Source organism: Hermetia illucens, chromosome 3 (genome assembly GCF_905115235.1).
Source record: "Hermetia illucens chromosome 3, iHerIll2.2.curated.20191125, whole genome shotgun sequence".
NCBI classification, from domain to species: Eukaryota; Metazoa; Arthropoda; class Insecta; order Diptera; family Stratiomyidae; genus Hermetia; species Hermetia illucens.
This window is the reverse complement of record NC_051851.1, coordinates 121,066,640-121,077,036: the sequence shown is the minus strand read 5'-3', so window position 1 is coordinate 121,077,036 and position 10,397 is coordinate 121,066,640.

Here is a 10,397-nt window from a genome sequence, read left to right as displayed (position 1 = left end):
CAACTGGAATGCGGGTGGGAAATTAGTATATTTTGCAATATTCATCGCTCCAAGCAACGGCATTTGAAACATGCATTGCATTTCCCAATACGTTCTAAAAAGTGTTTGGATTCCTAAGTCGCTGTAGCAATATGAGTTAGATGTCGCTATGGCAGCCCAATCAGTGGTGGCAAGTTGACCATGTCAGGAGAATGACACATGTCAGGCATTTCTTACTGAAGCTTCGTTATACAACTTCAACGACAGTTACGGATGCGGAGGGGGACCAGACTACACAGTAATATTCAATGATGTTTCTAGCAAGGGAGTTGAGTGAGTGTTAAGAGTGTTAAGAGTGTTAAGAGGGGCTGAATTGAGGTAAAGTCGGACGAAGAACGTAGGAAAAAACCAGACATTTTGGAAGTCCGATTGATGATGTCAATGAAGTGGGAATTGAAACAAAATTTGTCGTCGAATATTACACTCAGGTCATGGAAGAAGATCGGCGAAATGGGTTGTCCACTAAGAGAATAGGAAAAGGATGTTGGGAGGCACACACAGTCGAATAGCACATCCAGTGGCATCTGCGACATTCAGTGCCAGCCTGTTAACTGAACACCAACGGACCAGAGTATCAAGGTTGGACTGCAAGAGAGCGAGTTACGAAGTCCATCGGGGCTAGATTCGACGTTGGTGTGAAGATTGCCAACCAAGGAAGGCGTAAGGAGAGGAATGATTAGAGGTTTGAAGCCGTCTGCAATTAGAAGAGGCGTAGACGGTGAAGTGGTGCGCATGGCCTTAAAGTGACCAAGATCGGCATGTTTCAGGCGTATGTCATTAAGGACCTCCATTGTGAACCAAATTGGGCACAAACACAGGCAAGCAAGGGAGAAGGGCATAACAGGAGTGCTGCTGTAAAAAGTATTTGGATTCTTGGGTAGTTCCAGCAATATGAGTTAGAAGTTGCTCGGAGCAATTAACCTTGCCAGTGGAATAACAGCCATTTCTTGCTGAAATTTCGCAGTGCCACAATATAACCACAATACAGCCATATATCAATGAGGACATTTCGGCGTATTTTGTAATCGCAGTCTTCATTGTAATTGAATACTTCTTTATGGGGATCGATTGATCGAAGCTGTCGTGAGCGTTCAGCTTCATCACGTTGTGTATCTTTTCCTTCAGAAATTCCAGCAACTTTGAACTTTGATCGAAGATTTGTAATTCATACACCATGTTGATGCGATGTTTCGGCACCTCTTAAAGTGAAATCTCAAACTCTCAGATTGTTAAATTGTGCCTGTTTCTCATGTTTCAGAAGCTCTTCAAATGGAGACTCGTTCTGTTTCCAGTCGCGAGTCTTGTTCCTTAGATATTCCAGCAGTTCTACTGGCTGACAGTTCCCATGAATGTCTAGTTGATCTCCAATGTTTATTTTTTTTTTGGGTGGAATTTTCAATAATTGCAAAACCATGATTTTCTTGTGCTCCTCTGCTTGGTTCTCCTACTAGGCACTTCCGTATTTATTAGCCCACCGAGAGCTTCCCTGATTCCCTTCCTTCATCAACGTTGATTTCGGAGGAGATCGCAGGATCGTCGAGCTTGTCCTAAATGGATCAAACACTAGGTCCTGCGACATGTTCCGACCAGGTGTAGTCATCCCACTATGGGCTAATGAATGACCAGTTTGTGGGGCACCTTTCCGTGTTTTTTGAACAGGCTTATTCTGGGTGTATCTCCCATAGCCTTTTTTGTCCACGGGTGGATCTTTTTCTTCTACCTACCGACCTGCGCATAAACATGCCCATGCACCACACTTCCAAATGCGTATTGTCTCTCGGTCTGTCCGACACGAAAATTGGTGAAAGCGTGTAGTCTGTTGTTGCCTTTACATACAGCAGACCTTTTGTGTTAAGTTTTAGGTGGGGCTCCCCAGACATTTGAATGGAAACGTAGAGGAGTGAGGGCTCAAAATATGACCACCAAAAAGTTTAACGGGTCTCGTTCTCAGAATCTGTCCAACCGAAAAATCTGAATAAAATCACAGTGGTGTCTCTAAACGAAATCTAGGCCTCAAAAATACATCCTCTTCCGATATCTTAACTACAAAACTATACTATAACTATAACTATAACTACAAAATTGACATTTGCATAGGGGATAACATAAAGCATAACTTTGGGAAGTTTGAAGGAAGTGCAACTATTATTAACAAAGTTATTGAAGGTGAAATTTTTACATTTTGCGCATCTTAAACGTGTATGACGTCATCATAACATATCAATTTGTCAATACCACAACAAAGTGAGCTCAGGTTATATATCAGTATCAATTACTCCAGACAGACATATGTATGTATTTCTATGCATATGTAAATTCAGATAGATAAATGTATTTGTACATTGAACACGCGGTATTCATGTACATTAAACAAGCGGTATTCAATATACGTACTTTATATGGACGATGTGAATCGAAAATAGGTGTACGATCAGTTTATACACATGCATATAGAATACAGTATTCAAACAGTCCCTAATGTTTGTTTGTTTCTTGTAGTTTGAAAAAAATATGAAAGAATATTTTGGGTTTCTAGCCATATTCGAATGGAAAAATGTGCGTAGAAAGTTTCTCACATAAGATGAACACAAACCCTTTATACCCGCGCTCGCGCCAGCTTCCGGTATTCTGACTTGTCACGTAATAGAAGTAGAATATTAACACAGATTATAACATGAAGTTCAATTCTGGAAAAATCCAAATATCATTAACAAAGTAATAATAGATCAAAGCTGCTTGTTTGTAAATATCACGCCCAAGTGAATAGTGTGGCATACAATATGGATATGCATTACAAGTTTTCTATAATACAATTTCATCTAAATATTCTGTTTAGTGAAGACGCAAAATCTTTTATATTTGATGCTTCAACATCCGGAGTCTGACTTGTTTTTCTTAGTCAATGATCGATTCAAGGTTAAAGTATGGTAACTAAAGTAAAACAAGTGGTGTATTTCACATGTTTTTCTAGTTGTACAGCAAACTATCCATTTTTATGTGACATTCTACCCTTGTTAATAATGGTTTGATTTTCATTTTACAATTATCTCAAAAATAGAACTAAAATGTAGCTTGAATGACCACTAGCCAAATTCGACTATCTAGAGCCTTGTTGTACAGTGTAATATTATGACTTGAGCGAATGTAATTGATAATTGAAATCGCACAATTCGTTATGAATTTTGGTGGAGATCTCGTCATGTATACAATATATACGGACCTCCATTATAACAAAATTTTCACTTGTTTTTGATTACAACGTTCTATCATGTTTTTGCGTGCAGCAAAATCACATGAAAATGGGAAAGGGCGAAAACGTTGACTTGATTGAACATAAGAGAAGTTCCCCGGTAAATTTATAGAATATAGTAATATATTATTATTAATTTTATTTGAGCATGTATCAGAATGAACCGTTGTTTGATTCCTAGAATTCATTCAAAGGCATCATCACAATTCTTTGAGCCTTCTACTATTTTGCAACCAATGTGAAATGTAAAACTTCGCAAAGTATAATACTAATTGGGAAGGGGTTGCATATTCGATATAGACATATTTCTTGCAACCGACGTAGTCGTTTTTGAGAAAGGCATGTGTAGCAGACAGGCAGGCGATTTTAATAAGGTTTTGTTTTTGCACAAACAATGGAACTTTTCCTGGTCGGCTTTGAAGAAAATTGATGCAACTAGGGAGGTAAGGCGAATCAGTCAAGGTCTTCTCTTTGAAATATCCTGTAACTAGAATCGAGTGAAAATATTTTGCCATATGCATTAATGATGTAGGCTTTATTGGATAAGTAAACTAAGGATTTAGCCACCATAACAGGCAAAATTAAGTGAAGAATCTTTATCATGAACTCACTCACAAATCGAACTCCTGATATTTATAACAGTATTATAGCGAGTTAATGGTTATAACTGAAGAACGGCTTACCGATAAATGAAGCTGACTCTTGTAAAAAAACATGCAGTCCATGCAATACCAAATGCTCAGCTTTGCATAACTGCTTGCGGTCTATTTTCTTCTATCATACTAGATTAACTTCTCTAATTGTTCTTAAAAGCAGATGCATATTTATTTATTTATTTACATACAGATACTGCACATAAATTGGTAAGATTACCTTCTGCTGTTATGGATGCACATTTGGTTGTTTGGCTGCCATAAATAATATTTCAAAAGTTGAAGGTGAGAATCCAAAATTAATCTAAAACCACAAACGAAACACATGTTCTGCCTTTCTAATCCCGTTGAAGATTGCCTCCAGTAATTAATTTTCCAACAAAAACCAGAAAACCAATTGTTAGAAAAAGAAAGAGAAGTACGCACTCTTTAGTTTCACCTAATAGGAAAGCGGGGTGGGATGGGGTTGAAAACTGAATTTCCTTATGGTGGTGGTATGGTTTTCAACAGGTTCATAACAGGACCAACACATATTGCTTGATTAGAACTGTTGAAGTAAGCACCTGTAGCTGATTTGGAATAAATGCATAAAATTTTGAAAAATACCATAAAACAGACAAAATTTGAAATGAATAACGCGCGTGTCTATTTTGAAAAGGCTTAAGATTTAGAATTACATGCCTAATCACTATTAGTGAATTCAGGCACATTTAAATGCTAATAATAGCCACAAGTATGAAATGAAGTGGTCATCGATCAATAATAGACAATGCACCTTTATGAAGATATCGTTTTTAAAGTGTTTCGGTATTCTGGGGAAAATTAATTAGTTATGCTGGAGGAGATTGATGTATGGGTTTTGTGGAAGGTGCTAATGAAGTGTTATATTAAGCGCATTTTCTAGTTAGAGGGTACATTCCACATCGTTGGAATTAGGAACCGGTCCAGATTTCAAAAAATACATATGAGTGTAGATCAGCTCTAGATGGAGTTCTGGAGGAAAAAATGCTAATTTATGTAAACATTGGGTCATGCGGTATAAGCTCTTTGCTTTTTCCTATACCAGACGATCAAGGCAATATTTTAGGCATTTAAATCTAATTTATGCCAGCCTTCGAATCTATCTAATCCCTTGCAATGTTAACACCTCTTCCAAACAGAAAGGTCAAAATAACTTGTCACCAAAGACACATATACCCATATATTCTTAAAATTTATTGACAGATTTTAAAACTAAAAAAAATGTTTAACTATTTTGATAAAAATATATAACCAACGATTTCTTTCCAAAAAATGCCGTTTATCCAAAATGTATTTATATAGACAATACTGGCATCATTTTAACATTTTCATGAGCTGAATTCATGCAGCATAATGATTTTATCACTTCAAAAATTATGCAAAATTGTGCCGTGGAAAGAAGTGGTTTTTAACTACTAAGTTGTTGTAATAGGTATAAGTTTAGGTCGTAAGTTGCAAGCTAGGTTTTTTTTAAATTTTCCTAGGGAATTTTGAGAATTGAAGCGATTGCACTTATTAAGATTGTTTATACTGCACAACTTACCATAGCTGAAAAGACTTAGTCTGTATCACTTAAATATTGATTGTATCTGAACATGAATTTATTTACACTAATAAAGCTATCTATCTAAAAAAAAAAAAAAAAATCTAACTACTAAGTTGTCTGCTAAACATACATGTCCACGTGAGTTTCCAGAAACAGACATTTCCTGCTAATGGAAAAACCCAAATACTTTCTGAAAGACATTCTGATAAACTTGTTTGTAAAAAATATACACCGGAATGCAGAACTAACTCCAAAGAGGGTAAACTGTGAACAGAAAATGACTGTTTAGAAATTATTTATAAGACGTAGATGAGAAATAATAAACACGGATTTGTTTTAAGTACATCAGATCGATCTCGGCCGAATTAATGCGATTTCGATCATCAAAAGCTGTCGGAAGTGTCCTAAGATGAATTTAATAGTTCTTAACGTTCCGCCTTTGAATGACTCTACGAAAATCTGTATTGAGATCCAGATTGTGACTATAAATGCACCTTGCCTTGATTCATTTTCCAAATCCTAAGGTTTTGAAGGCTGCTGTTTTTTGACAAAGTTCTGCAGAATCCATTGAATCATTTATTTTCCTTAAAACAGGCTTAATAGTGGAGGTAATCCTCTGATTTTAGACTATCGACGAAAGCGCCAAATAAGTGTGAAGTGATAATCAATTATCACCTTGTCTTAACCTTTACATCAAAACACACTTGCTGATTTTGGATTTCAGTCGTTTATGGTCAATGCCCCACTGGATTAATTTGGAGAATATAATATCTTACTAGTGAAAAAAACATCATCTCATCATAGATTGCGGAGATGAGGCAGATTAGAATGAATCTATGCCTGACGCTGCCGGCGCAGAACAGGTTATATTAAGACTAAATCTATGCTGATTGGTATGCGCATTGAAGGAAGACCCACAAGATCTATTTTAGCGGCAGTGTATTGGATTTCAAGCATATTCAAATATCTTTGATAATTAGGTGCTATGCTACTTCAACCTGACGCATAATTCATTTTAATCCGCTGGCAAGTAGAGATTCAGAAGTCTATTAATGACATCATTACGTTTTGATGAAACGACAGGCTGTCTTCAGGGTAAACTGATTTATCAAAATTCAATTTCTTGAAACTGACTTTATCGATGGAACTGAAGAGAAAAACCTACCCGCTAGCTAATACACATCAACACAATTCTATTATATGCATATATTAACATATGTCGGTTCTAACGTCATCATCATCTCTACTCACCTCAACTAGTAAAATAATCACCCATTCTTTAAAATGAAAAAAATGCTTTCCCTATAAACTCACTCTTTTGCGGGTTGCTCCCCTCGTTATTGTGTTATGGGCCGCATAAACCTATTAATACTCCCATTCTAAACAGAGTCTTGGAAGCTATGGGTGCATTACCTATTAGCACCATTTCATGCCGAGTAGCCGTCCAATTTGCATTCTCTTTCACTTTTATAATCGGCGGGCTAAATCAACCTAACTGCCCTACTGGTCCACAATGGTACTGCGACAGGGAAAATAACTTCCCCATAGAAAAAAGTCTGCATTTCGCACCCAGTATCAACCGATCACCTCAAATCCCTAAAAAAAATCGGGAACCCGAAGGTCGACAGTTCAGATATGCAAGGTTTTGTAGATTTTTGTAGGTTCTACTTGCATAGGCAACTTATTTAGTATAGTAAAAGAATCAGTGATGAAAGTGAGAAAAAAATGGAGATGAACGTCCAGCTTAGGTGAGATATCTTCACCATACTGTATCCTATCTGATCACACCCCTTCGTCTGGTCCTCCAGGTTGGGGTGGTGGGCGATGGATCTACAACCCGTCATCCACCAGAAAAACAAACATTATGTACAGAAAATGATAAGACAAAGTGAACAACCCCGGACAGGATTGAAGCGAATGAACGACTACGTTCTAGGATCCTGGGATGTTAGAATGATTGCGAGGTAACCGGTGTGAGGGCGCACACAATCTTCAAAAGTGGGAAGTGATCGTGGAAACGCAAGTTTGAAGTCCCTTCCATCGTGCATAGGGATGAAATGTTATCGGCTTCAAACCTATACACGAAAGATTGTATGCTCTTCGCATCGAAACAAATATTTTAATATATGGCTTGTCAACATATATGAACTGAAGAAAAAGATAAGGTAATCAAAAAACAATTTTACGATAGCCTGAGAAGAGATTGAGTCGTATCTCAATGCCACCGAATAACGTCAAGGTATCGCTCGGAATGAGGACACAGGAACGACGGGGGGCATAGCATCCATGCTATAACAAATGGCAACGATCAACACCTAACTGATTTTGTAAATAGCAGAAATTTAATTATAAAATCGACATACTTCTCACACAAGCGCATTCACAAAAGGAGATGGCCGTTCCAGATAGTATTACTTTCAACCAGATATTCACATTCTCATCACCAAGGGGTGGCTCAGACCAATACGTTGTAAAAAGTATCTACAAGTGACGATTCTCAAATATTCGCAGAATAGAAACCAACGCACTGCGAAAATTTGAGGCGCGGAAGCTTAAAAATTATTCAATTCAAGGAGAGGTAAAACTAGAAAAACGCAATGATTGGAGACGAAAGTGAATCAAGTGAGAAATGGGCGTCCTACTTCAAAAAACTCAACCCCTTACACACAACTTACCACCAGAATTCACTAGAATTATAGCGGAGCATAATGGAAATAAGGTGTCCGGATGACTCAAGTGGTTAGAGCGCTGGGCTGTCGTAGCGGAAGGTCGCGGTTCAAATCTCGCTGGGGGCAGAGGAATTTGTTATCGTGATTGGATGTCGGACACCAGTCGACTCAGCTGTGAATGAGTACCTGAGTCAAATCAGGGTAATAATCTCGGGCGAGCGCAATGCTGACCACATTGCCTCCCACAGTGTACTGTGGTGTACCGTTACGGTCTTGAATGAAGTGCTCTAACACACTTCAAGGCCCTGATCCAATATGGATTGTTGCGCCAACGATTATTATTATTATAATGGAAACATTGAATCACCAACATTGGTAAGAAAAAAAACGCCAGGAAGACAACATGTCCCTACGGAACCTATCAAATCAGGCGGTCCATAGACCTTGAAAGCTATCCAAAATTTGTTTTTTTCCAATTGAAACCACGAACAGATCCTGTGAGAGTAGTCAAAAGTGTGATATGTTCTATTACGAAAAAGGCAACAAGTTGGTATATAACAATTACAAAAGTATCCAACTGCTTTATACGTCCTATAAAATGATTACAAAAATTGTCTAGATAAAAATTAGACTGTTCAGCGATGAGGCAATCGTTGAATTCCAAAAAGGTTTTCGGATCGGCGAATTGACAATTGACCAACTCTACTTTTCACCCTGGCACTAAAGCAGGTGATACGAAAGTTCGAAAGTTATCTGTGGACACAAAGGGCACGTTGTTCTATAAATGTTGTTAAATCGCTGCATATGTGGGCGATATAAACATCATGGTCCAATCATCCGCTTCATATCAACTTAGACTAAAAGAAGTTGGCCAGCGAATTAACGGAAACACGATGAAACTCATGACACTATCAAGATGAAAATTATGACACAAACGAGAAAAATGAAGCTGACTAGACAAAATATAACGATTAACAAGTATAACTTAGAAAATGTAGATAAATTTATATACTCACGTGTACAACTGGGGAAGAATGGGAATGAAGTGGGCGAAATAAAATGTCAAATTCAGCTAAGAAACAGAGCCTCCTTCTCGGTCTAATATCTTCGAGAGGAAGATCCTGAGGAGAATAGTAGAAGCTAAACGAGAGGATATGTAATTGGGAATCAGATGCAATCATGATTTGCACCAAATATTTGACGACACTGAAAGGAAGGGCAGAAGGAAGAAAACCGGCAGCGAAACTCCGGAAACGCAGGGGAGATTCCATTGATGACAACAGCGCATCATTGCTCGAATTTCAAAATCACGAGGTTGAGATGGTTGGAGGAAGGAAATCTTGGCCTGAAACGGGCTGCGGACCCTTGGCGATGACAAAAGTTCAGCAGCTCAGGTATGAAAGGTTTTGTAGATTTTTAATATAAGGATTCTTAGTCGCACAATGGTTCTATTTGTACATAGATTGTACCCTTCATTTAATATGTCAGATTATTGACTTCTATCTGGTAAAGGCATTCTACGGCTTAGGATGCAGTCATTTCCAAACAGGATGTAGTAATTTCCTAATGTTTTCCATTTGATTAATTTCTGAGAACAGTTCCTTGAAATAAGTAAGGCGTCGTCCGCCTTTTCAACTAATATAAAAAATAAAACCTAAAACCTGGAATCTAGACCTTCTATTTGATAACCCCCGTGGCTATATTCGGTAAAAAAAATTTAACATCCCCATGTGCATATTTGGGACCCTACCCGCAACATAAAAAACTGTCATTTACCCCTACGCAACATAAAAAAACTGTCATTTATTACGGGGGTGGAGTCCAAACCTTCAACTTTTTCACCAAATTTCGTATCAAGTTTTAACCGTTTCTGAGAAAAGCGGGTGACAGACAGACAGACAGAAAATGAATCAATTTCAATCATGTTTTATTTTCCACAAGACTTTAAAAGCAGACTACGGACAACAACATGGATCACATCATCACATTACTCTTTAAGTTAATTAAATTAAAATCAAAATAAAATACTTACAATATTTCAATAATTTAGAATTCCAGAAGAAAATGCATCGAAGAAGAAAATTTACGGTTTCTGAAATACTTCTTGATTTTTTTTCTCAACCATGGAACAACGACCAACAAAATACTCCACACTTTAAGTATTATATATTAAAACAATAAGTCATTTTTATTTCCTATAAAATTAGATCAATGTATCA